Source organism: Hydra vulgaris, chromosome 10 (assembly GCF_038396675.1).
Source record: "Hydra vulgaris chromosome 10, alternate assembly HydraT2T_AEP".
Lineage (NCBI taxonomy): Eukaryota > Metazoa > Cnidaria > Hydrozoa > Anthoathecata > Hydridae > Hydra > Hydra vulgaris.
The window spans coordinates 52,276,094-52,288,800 of NC_088929.1; positions in this window are offsets into that span (position 1 = coordinate 52,276,094).

The window sequence follows — 12,707 nt, forward strand, 5'->3', positions numbered from 1 at the left end:
AAAGTTTCAGTTTCAGCGGTTTCAAAAACTAAAAAATAGGGCATCGAAAATAGAGTAAAAAAAGTCATATACTCAAAGGTAATGATGTATCTGATGATGAATACTCAGGGTGCTGTACCACCTTTGTTCAAATTTAGAAGAGATATAGGTTGGATAATGTAATACTTTTTAAAATATTTTCTTTAAGACGGCATATCAAGCGCTCGTAGCAAATTAAAAAGTTAGTGGAAAACAATTAAAACTTTAGAAACTTTTTCCAAAAAAGATTTTAAAAAAACAACTTTTCGGACTATTTTTAATTAGACATTTTATTTAACATTTAATTTTAACACTCACTATTGAGGATCACTATTGTTATGATAAGAAATTTCTGTTATTTGAAATTTAACTATTTTTTAAAAGCCTTTAGCGTTAAGAATTTAAGTTTTTTAAAGAGGTTTTTTTAACGTGTACTAACGTTTATAAAAACTAATTAAATCTGATCTTTTGTTTGTATATATATATATATATATTTTTTATATTGCATATATATATATATATATATATACATATATATATATATATACATATATATATATATGTATATATATATATATATATATATATATATGTATATATATATATACATATATATATATATATATATATATATATATATATATATATATATATATATATATATATATATATATATATATATATATATATATATATATATATATATATATATATATATATATATATATATATATATATATATACATATATATATGTGTATATATTTATGTGCATATATTTATGTGTGTGTGTGTGTGTGTATACAAAGCCAGGGCAAAAAAGGGTTGTGCGGATGGCAAGGGCGGAATCATGTTGTAAAGGGGGGCAATTTAAAATTATTTTTTCGATTTGGGGGATGCAGACGATCTTGTTTTGGGGGGACGGGGGCGATTTTCAGATTTAATGATTTGTATGCAAGCAATCACACAATTTTGAATTTTATTAAAATTGCAATTTTATTTAGACTGCCTAACTATATTATTTCCGTTTTCAAATAACCTGCTATGTTTAATATATAAACTTACAAAAATAAAAAACTTCAAACTTTCTAAGGGGGGCAATTGCCCCCATCGCCCTCCTATGGATCAGCACCTTGGTGGTGGGACTAAATGAACGAAGAAATGAATTTTTTATTTATTTAGTTGGCAGATTTGACCCTTTTAGACAAATCAGTTGGAAAATGTAGAAGTTAGTTAGCATAATTTACTCCAATATACTATACTATTCAATATACTGGACTATTATAGTACTGTAAAATATTTAATCAAACACATGAAGCCCTCATCTCAAAGTAACCCCCGTGTTACCTTAATCTTTATTATGTTAATACTAAGATAAAAATTTCATCTATATATTCGTTATTTGTAATTTTATTATGCTATAAAACTAATATACAATACAATTCAATATACTATATAATATACTTATAAAAGCGTAACAAATCGTCGCGTTGGTTTGACATGGTTCCTACTGAAACTTTTTATATTAGGAGAATTTAGAAAAAAATTTTTTAATTTTTTCTTAAATTTAATTAAAATTATTTATATAGTTTTAAATTTGCTTATATATATATTTTTTTTGATTGATGTATAAAAATACATAAATAAATAAAAATGTTCAAATAAACATTTTTATTTAGACATTAAAAAAATTGGAAAAAGATTTATGTGCTATTTTACGAATATAAAAAAAATCGGTTAGAACCTTGACAAACCAACGAAAGGTGGGCCAAATAATCGGTTACAACCTTGACAAACCAACGAAAGGTGGGCCAGAATTGTCTAGAAATGGCAAAACTATTTATGAGTTAAATATAGACATATGACACATGTTTTTGGGTTTTTAGGGGCCAAGGATTTCATTTTTGAGCTCCATTTTAATTTTTGGAGGGGTCATGATCACACAAGTGGTTATTTAGGAGTTGTCAAGGGTAATCATGGGGTTTCTCGATGGTTTTTAAATTAGGTGGGACATGTTTATGTCTAAGTATAGATAACTGCTGTCAGGGAAATCAAATCTGGGCGTATTCGGTCGTTAGAAGTGGTAATGATTGCTCAAATGGTCACTTTAGTAGTAATTAAGGATGGTCCTGAGATGTTCCGATGTTTTTCAAATAGATTGGACATGTTGGTGTGGCAGAATAGTGTCGCAAAATTTTTATTGTCGCAAATTTGATAGTCAAATATGTGAAAAAGGATTAGTGTCGCAAATTGTCGCATGATTGATTGTCGAATAACAGAATAAGGAATAATGTCGCAAATGAGTTTAGTTAAAAGTGTCGAAAATAGAAAAAAGAATAATGTCGCAAAGGAGTTTAATGAAGAGTATCAAAAACAAAATAACGGAATATTGCCGCAAATGAAATTAATGAATAGTGTCGAAAACAAAAAAATCGGAATAGTGTCGCAAATGAATCTAAGGAATAGTGTCGGAAAAAACAACCGAGTTGTGCCGCCAATGAATCTAAGGAATAGTGTCGAAAACAAAAAAACGGAATAATGTTGCAAATGATTTCAAGGTAATATCTTTAATTTTCAAATAGTTTGACATTTTTTTTGTTTTAAGGTATTAAATAATTATTGAAGATTTTTTAAAGATCTTTTGTTACCCATGGTTATTCTAAACTTTTGTTTGTTTTATAAAAGTTACATTTTGGCAAGTTTTTATCATAAACCTCAAGTAAATGTTCCTCAAATGATAAAACATTTGCATCGTTTGTATCATTTGTATAAAGCGTTTGATAAGGACATGTTTTTTATGTAGTATTGAATCGGTATTGTTATTTGAGGGGTTCAGTAGAAAAGTGGTTTAACCCATATTTAAAAAATTTTCCGCAAAATCACTGCCAACAATGCATTGAGTATGTAGTTTGTTGTGGAAAAAGTACCAAACGCCAAACCCATCCATAGAGTGCTGCTACCTATAATCATATTTACTTTAACAGAAAAGTAAATTTTGAATTGTGGAAAAGTTGCCTACCCCACAGTTAACATGGCAAAAATAAACATTTCAGATTTGGAACACTTTCTAATGAAAAGTAATTGTGATAATTCAGATGCAGATAACAACCCGTCTTTAGCGGATGATGTTAGAAAGGTATGTATATAATTAATGAAGCATCAAGATGTGCTTTTCATTAAGCTTATCATACAATATTATAGTTTCCAATCTCAATACTGTTTAGGCAGGTTTTCTTCTTCTAGTTTTTTTAAAAACTAACATGTACTTTTTTATTATATATATTTTTTTTTTTGCCGCATACATTTAATCATACCGTAAAAATATGTAACTGCAATTAGCAGGGGCAAGAAAAAGAAAAATTGTGTTAATGCCAAGCCCCTTATTATATACCGTAATTCAAAATAATAAAAAATAGTCGTAAAACGCAGCATATAAAACATTTTTATATAAAAAAAACAAACAAAAAAAGATAAAAGTTGTAGGTCCTGAATGTCCGACTTTAACTTGAGTAGTTCCACTTTTTAAAAAAAATAAAAATTTTTATATAATATTACAAATAATGTAAAAGTAATGCAAAGAAATATTTTTGCAACTGCAAAAAAAAAGAAAATATTATAAAAAGACAAAATTTAAATACCATAGTAAAATATTTAGTATAGCAAAGATATATATTTTTAAAAAGCATGCACGCAAATACTCATGACCCTGAAACTTTCTTTTTAAACCAGTATATACCTTGAAATATTTGGAGTACATGGTAAAATTTTCACGAAACATAAACTTTTATAAAAGAAGAAACTGAAGCAATAACAATTGACATTTTTTTTTTAAATTTACAAAGTTGATAATGACCGACGTTGGTTTGGTTTATCAGTACCAACCAGCAAGATTTGTTGCAGATTTGAGTATTGGAAATCAATATGTTGAATAAAACGCAAGACCTATACCTACAGCATATTCTGCTTTTAGCATTTTCGATAATATTCCTATTTTCACAACTTCGGTTTATTTTCTATTTCGATATTATTCTGGAAAGTCCCTTTTCGAGATTATTCTCTTTTAAGCTATTTCGATCTTATTCTATAAACTATGACTGAGAAATGGAGAAAATGTCAACATAAAAAAAGCCATTTTGGGGCTTTGCTTACAGGCCTTTCAAAAGCTTTTGATTGCATTCCGCTTGCTTTGTTTATTGCTAAATTGAAGGTATCAGAATCTCAGCAGAATGCTTTCATTTCTATGGTCTCCGCAGAAACACATTAAAACTTATTTAATCTTATCTTAGTAATAGAAAACGGAGAGTAAAACAAATGGTCGATATAGCTCTTACTTTAATTTTTTGTATGGCATTCCACAAAGCTCAATTTTAGATCCATTACTATTTAATATATTCATAAGTGATCTATTTCTATTTTTACCCAATGTTGATATTGCAGGATATGCTGATGATAACACACCTCTAAGTGCAAAAAGTGACTAAAATTCTGTTGTGAGTGACCAGCAAAACACTGCCTATCACTTTTCTCCATCATTTAAAAATAATGATGTGAAAGCTAATCGAGATAAATATCATATTATTATTAGTAAAACAAGCTCTCTTAAAGTTAGCATTTGTGATAGATAAATAGTGTTATCTGATAATGAAAAATTCTTTAGTATAATGTTTAATAATAAACTCCTTTTATAACCATGTTAACAATTTATGAATTTCAGCAAGTCAAAAATTTATGAATTTCAGCAAGTCAAAAATTTATGAATTTCAGCAAGTCAAAAATTTATGAACTTCAGCAAGTCAAAAATTTATGAATTTCGGCAAGTCAAAAAGTTAACGCGCTCTCTAGACTCGCTCCTTTTATGTCTCTGAATCAAAGAAAACTTAAATTAATTATATAAACATTATAATACTTATCTATTCAGTAAAAAAATAGAAATTTAAAAACTGTTTCAAACTATTTAATTGTAAAACAAACTATTTGCAATTAAATAGTTTTAAACTTTGTGTTTTCTAATCTCATTTCAATATATTTGTTGTGTAGGTCGGTTCGGCGCTAAGTCATCCATTTCTCAAAAGCTTTGAAATAAAGTATATCTTCAGTCTGTATTCAATATTACATATATATCTTCTAGTCATGTATATAAAGATTTATATAAAGAAGTTCTGATTTCGCTAATAATTATCTCTACAACAGCCGTTATAAACTACATTTTTAGTAAGATCTTGATTTTTTCGATGCAATAAAAATCTGTAAAATACACTGAATTAGGCTAACCAGGTTGTTCCCAAAAAATAATTAGTTTAAAAAGATTTAGTAGAGTATATAGCAGATAAACTTTATTAAGCTCTTACTGTGCGGTTCGGAAAGTATAAATAGTTCAGTCTCTTCATTGCTAAAAACAACGTGTCTTAATAGCTTCTCACGGCCCCGCCCCCCTCTCCCGCCAAACCCTTTCAGCCGCCTGATCAAAGCTACCGTTTTTTGGAAACAATAAGTATAATAAAAATAAAATAAAAATAAATATATATTCGTATTAAATATTTTCAATAACATATATATATATATATATATATATATATATATATATATATATATATATATATATATATATATATATATATATATATATATATATATATATATATATATATATATCGAATTAGATGTTGACAACATTTTGTCAACATCATGACAAAACATTTATCGTAGCAAAAACGTCGAATGGAACTTTTACACTTTTAAACGTGAAAAATTTTTCAATTGCTTATAAGTCATAGTTCTTATATAAATATCGATCATGATAAAAATTTCTATCCAATCTTATAAAGTTTATAAGATTTTAGAGGTGTCAAAATTTATCCTTTATTGCCCCTAAAATTGCCCCAAAAGGGATATTACTGTATCGCAACTAACTGGGTTTTATTTTACGCCCACCCAAAGACTGTGCACATTCTCTCTGACAAATTTCAGCATTATACTATTTTTGTCTTTTGACCCTATTTTTCGCTAATTCTTTCCGACTACAATTCTTTTTTTACTATTTGTGACACTATTCTGTTTTTACTATTTGCGACACTATTCTTATTTTATGTTTTCGACACTATTTCGACTTTACTATTTGCGACACTATTCTTATTTTATGTTTTTGACACCATTCCAATTTTACAATTTGTGACATTATTCATTTTACTATTTGGGAAACTATTCCTTTTTTTTGTTTTCAACACTATTGATTAAATTCTTTCGCGACATTGTTTCTTTTTTTTATTTTTGACACTATTCTTTAAATTCATTTACAATACTCTCCTTTTTTTGACGACATTAAGCCTTTTTAATATACTCGACACTATTCCGAAATTCATTTTTCAAGATTGTTTCTGTCACCTCATGTGTATGTCTAAATATAGGTAATTGATATCAGGAAAATCAAATCTAGCCAATCTTGGTCTCTAGAAGTGGTTATAATCACACAGGTAGGTGTGGTCATGGATTGTCAAGATATTTTCGTAATTTTTATTTATTTTATGTACTTAATTTCTTTGATATTGTGAATATAAACAAATAAGGTTCAATAAAGTTGAACTTTAATAACATATTTTTTTTATTTATATAAGAATCTAGGTGATGACATACATCGTATATAAGTACATCAATCGGGTTGATTGAAGTCTTTGACTTTTCCCTGACTCTTTCTTATTCTGGACACCTTAGTAACGTAATATAGGTGTGCATGAAATGACTGTTTTTCACAATTAAGTTGCTGTTTTTCCATTTTATGGGCGTTTTTTAAATGTACAAAACATATTTGACACATTTAAAGTACAATTTTCTAGATGACAACGGCATTTTTAGAAAAGTTATTTAGATGACATTAAAACTGATAGTACTAGACTATAACTCATCTTTTTACATAAATAAAAACTTTTTGCATACATAAATACAAATAATAAATATTCTCTTCAGTGACGGATCCAGCTTTTTTTGGTGTTTGAGATTACTTCCAGACATGGGACAAACTCCAACCATTAATTTGTTAATACTTATGTCAAATAATGATGCTTTGTAAAAAATTGCGATGATTGGAGGCTGGGAACAAATAAACCCCAAAATTTCATCTCTTTCTCACCACAAACGTGAGGGCAACAAGTTGATTAAATATTTTTTGTACTATTCAAAACTAGACTTATATTCATTGATTTACAAATTTTATATGGTCATAATTTTTAAACGCTGAGAAATAATATTATGAAACTTAAAATTTATCGATGAAAATAAGTCTAGTTGAGAATAGTAAAAAAAGTATTTTATCAACTTGTTGCCCTCACGTTTGTGGTGAGGGAGGGATGAAATTTTGGCGTTTATTTGTTCAAGTGCGGCTTAGTGTTTTTCAGCATGTCTAAAAGAAAGTGTTGAAAAAATAATGCGAATTTTTACGGGTTTTATCGAAAAGCACTTTTAAAAAAAGCAGGCATAAAAAGTAAATGTTTATATTTCTTCTACTTATTTCAATATATGATGTTAATGGACTAATATAAAATTTTAAGAAATTCAATTGTTGTAAAATTGTGTTGCAGCCCTCGTATTTCATTTTATATATGATTTTTTTACATTTTCACTAATATTTAAAAAATAAAAAATTGCTATTTTTGTAGTAAAATTTATATACTGAGCTCAAAAATTACATTAGGAAAAATTTATACCAGTTTTAGAGTGCTGGAGGTCTCTAGATTACATTCATCAAAAAAAAAAAAAAAAAGATACTTCAATATAAAAGTTGGTTTTGAAAGGTTTGCTTACCTCTGGCCCACTGTACAACACAACAAAATGTTACAGTGAAAAAAGTTGCTAATTGTATTCATATTGTTCTCTCAAAAGATTGCATTGAAAAAAGTTTAGCAACACAATGCACTATGTTTTAATTTCATAAAAATGGGTGGCCAAAAATATTTTTGAAGAAAGTAATATCTTTTTTTTCTTCTTATTTTCTTATCTTTTTGTCATTCAAACAAACAATTTATTAATTTATTTAGTTTAAACACATGTACATACTTTACAAACATATTTTTTACTTACATGTACAAACATATTTTGAACTAATTTTAGGAGTTTTTATATAAAGTACGAATTTCCATTTTTTGTTTGTTTTAGTAATACTTAAAAAAAAAGTTTTTTAAGATTTCTTAAAAAAAAAAAAAAATTCGGTCAACTGCAACAAATTTAAACCATCATTGGATTAAAATAAAGGCTGCATGGGACGCCATTACGCCCGAACAATGCTAAATTTAATGTCGTCAATGGGCCTTCGTTGTCAAGCAGTTATTGACTCAAAAAAATACACCTGTAAATATTAATTGCAGACATGAATTTTGAGTTAAATTAGAGGAAGATCACTAAACCCTTAATAAAAAAAGGAGGGGAGGTTACTAAACTCTTAATGAGAAATATGAAAATGATGAATGTATACGAAATAAATTTTTATCAGCACCTAATTTTCATGTATAAATATATTAATATTTTATTTGTAAGTTTGAGAAAAATGTATATGAAAAGTATTTCTTAAGAACAAATCGATCAAATTCCTTTAAACTGCCAAGGAAATTAAATATACACAATATTCAATAGCATATCGAGGACCTAAGTTATGGAACTTTTTTCAAAAAAATAATGCAAATATGATAAAATCATTCAACTTGTTTAGGTTTCAAGCAAAAAAACACATTTTTAATTTTGCGGAATAATAATTCCAAAACGATTTTGTAAATTCATTCAAATGAATTTTACTTTTTTTTTTTTTTTTTTGTTAATTCACCTTCCCAAGGCCGAGGAGGTCACTACTTATTATTCTTAGTAGTTACTAATGATATTCGCGTCTTTTAATATATTAATTATTAAACTGTTTTGTATATGATTGTATTTATTTCTAAATCCTTGAATACCTAAATTTGCAATATAGTTATTGCAAAATATTTTTGTAATTGTAAATATAATTTGCTTTCTTATTATATTTTTAGTTTATTTTATATTTTTTTATTTTATTACTTTTATATTTTTGATGGATTTTTATAACTCTTTTTGACAATATTTTGTGATATTAAGGTGGTTTACGAGGAAATAAATTTTTTTTTGTCAAATTGAATTTTTTTTTCAGAATATTAAATAAAATAGTTCCAATAAAAAATTTTAGTAACTAGTTATCAAAAAAAAAATTGAAATTTTGAAATTTTTTGTAAAAAACATCAAATTTGAGCCGAAAAAGCCCTAAATTTGTACGCATGAATGAAACAAGAAAACTCAAACATCAAATGTCTATTTCTCTAAAAATTTTGCACAGGTAATCTCAAATAATCTCAAATAATCACAGATAATCTCACTTTTATTATCTAGTTCCTGAACTAAAATAATGTTCATTGCGCGAGTAGAAAAGCCAATTTTTCCATGACTTATACCACTTTTCGGGGGATTGACATGAAATAATCATGAACAATTAGTAATAACACTTTAAATAAAGCACCTTATGTCTCGATTTTAATTCAGTCTTCAGATCTAAGTGATTACTGCAAATGCTGAAATTTTTAGCTCCATAACTTAAACCAATCTTGAAATATTTTGTTTCACATAAAAATAAATAGTAAAAAATAACAAACTGAGAAAACAACATTTTAAAAACAAGCAAACAAAAACAAAACAGTCTAAAAACTTCCCAAAAGCTCACAATTTTTTAATTTAAGATTTTAATAAATTTATGTTTATTTTGTATTTCAATGGTGCCAATTTTTTCTGCTATAGGGGATACTAAAACCATGGTTTAGAAATACTCTGTTACATCATCTACTAAGTAATGTCAACCCATCAAGCTAGTTTTTGAGAAGGAGTCTACAGATTTAATACCTAAAGAAGTCAAAAATTTAAAATAAATTGAACTTAAATAATAATTTAAAACAAGTTGAAGTGTCTATAAGATCTTGACATAAAAATAATATCAACTATTACACTTTGCAGACGGAAAAGTTTGCAATGATCTATCAGCATGTTCTTTAGAGAGAATGTAAATAATAAAAAAAAAGATGGGGGGGGGGGGGGAGGGAGAAAAGAAAAATTCAATTCAGGATAAGTTTAAAGGTTGATTTTTTTCTTTTTTAAATTGATGTACCCAAATAATAACTGGTAATACAAAAGGTGGAAACTCTGCGCAGTTTAAGGAATATAGCGATGACAAAACGTTCAACAGAAAAAGGTTCGAAATAAACACAGCATCATGTATAGGGAACAATTTACTAGAAAAACATTTGGTATAGATACAAATACGGATTTATTAAACAGACTTCTATTTACTTTAGATCCTGCTATAGCAAGTATGAAAAGGTATCCTAAAACTAAGAATATCACAATGAAAACTGATTGTTTAATTAACTAGATAACAAGCAAAGTGAGACAGTTTTAGAATGTTAAGATTTTTAGGACACATGAGTAATAAGTACTGAGGTTTCATTTGAAGAATATATGTCATTACCAGTGACATCGACTAATTGAGTAATTTGCCAGTGATATCGACTAATTGAGTTATTTACTAGTGATATCGACTAATTGAGTAATTTGATTAGTTGTATTTTTTATTTAAATGTAAAAATAAAAATTTCAACAAAAACTTTTATGTCGCCTTTTCTTTTTTTCGAAAATAAAATTTTTTTGAAATAAAATAAATTATTCATTTACTCATTTTTTTTCAATATTTTGTATTTTATTAATATTATGACTATTTGTACAATAAATAAGTAAAATTATAGTTTATATTTGTACAATAAATAAATTTATAGTTTATATTTAAATAATTTTGGGGCATCATGACAACAGAGAAAACTAACTGAAGATTTGTTCATAACTTTAAACTGTTTTGCGTCATATTTCTTATTCTTATATAAGACAATCAAATTAAAAAACTTGCGAACAATATTCAAAAAATAGTATTAAAAAGCTTAGTAACTTATGAGTTAAATATTACAAAACGGCTGCAGCATCTAATTTATGAGGAGATTTAAAGGACAATAACAAAATGAAATAACTTAACAATATCTATGCAAAATATAAAATACAGAAGAAGTGAGTGATATAGAAGAAGTGAGTGATATAGAAGAACTGAGTGATATAGAAGAACTTTTTCGGTTTGTACACATATTTCAAAAAAAATCTGGTTAGGAGTAATTCTGTAAAAAAGAAGAAAGATATTTGTTGCGCAAATATGTGCAGAATGTTTTTTGATTTTAATAACTTATAGATATAAGGTTTAATTTCCATATAATCTTGCAATGATATTTGGTAATGCTATATGTTAAAAATAAGAAAAAATTTGTAAAATAAGTTTAGGAATTGATACGAAATTGTTCACTTTTTGATTAAATTCTACAAGCCAGTAAAAGACATTTGTAAAAAAAAAAAATCAGTATTAGTAAGAGAAAATTGTAACGATCCTTATTTCAAATAAAAAAAAACAGTTTTGAATAAAAGTTTCAAACGCGCAAAGTTCACGATTACTAAAGGAGCCAAATTAATGTCAAAAAGTCTGTTCCACGATTTTAAAAATTTGCGCATGTTCAGAAAAATTATTTAACCACTGCATTGATTTTAAATAAAATCTGTTTTGGTCTTCAAACACTATGGTCTATCTGCTATCAGAAAATATAAATAAAAACTTTGAGATATGTTCAAAAATTTAACGAGTTTTACTACTTTTATGTCAATTAACATATTAAAAAGTCTCCAGTCATTCTGCAGTTTACTAACAAACTTTTATTTGTAATATCACAGTAGGCAAAACGTCTATCACAGTAAGCCAACCCCTATGTACACTGGTGTAAATGGTAAGTTGTCAACAGCAGTTGATTGACAAGAATGTTTTGGAAAAAAATTTCATGATTTTGAGTTATTGGCCTTATAAAATAGTTATGGTGTATTAATTTTAAAGATGAAACCATTTTATTACTGGTCTAATTAGAAATTATGATAAGTAAAAAACTTTCAACATCGCCTAAATAAAAAACTAATAGAAAATAAAGTTTGTTTTTTGACTTTAAAAATTGATGGTAATAGCATACGCTATAAAATAGAAAGAACTAAATTATTAAGAAATTAACATTGTTCTAAATTCCTTAAAATTTAAATAAAACTCCGGATATAGGTGATATCTGGAGATTTAATAAATTTTTAGTAATTTTATTTAGTATTTACTGAAAATTTATTTATTAAGTTATATATTTAATAGATAACTATTTAAGATTTATTTATTAAATAAGTTATAACTAAATACAAAAAAAAAAAAAACTAAATACATATTGTTTCATTCTTAAAAAATATTTATATTTCAAGTACATTGCCCTTACTAAAAATAGATTGGGTAAATATCAAAAAAACTATTAAATTTCTAAAAACACTTTTTGACGAGATATTGGTAAGCCATTATACAATAAAAACAAAGACTTCAAAAAACATCGGGATACCTTTTTTATTTGTGGTTATAAAAGTGCTTCCAGTATTCATCACGGTCTTATCACAGAGCACCGTGGCAGAGCATTTAACTAGGAAGTTCACGCATCCTTCCTTATCAATGTCGTTTTTATTGGGCTAGAGCTGGCGTCGAACTTAGGATCTTACGACTGATGATGATCTAAACCATGTAGTTTAGATCTCCATCAGACGTAA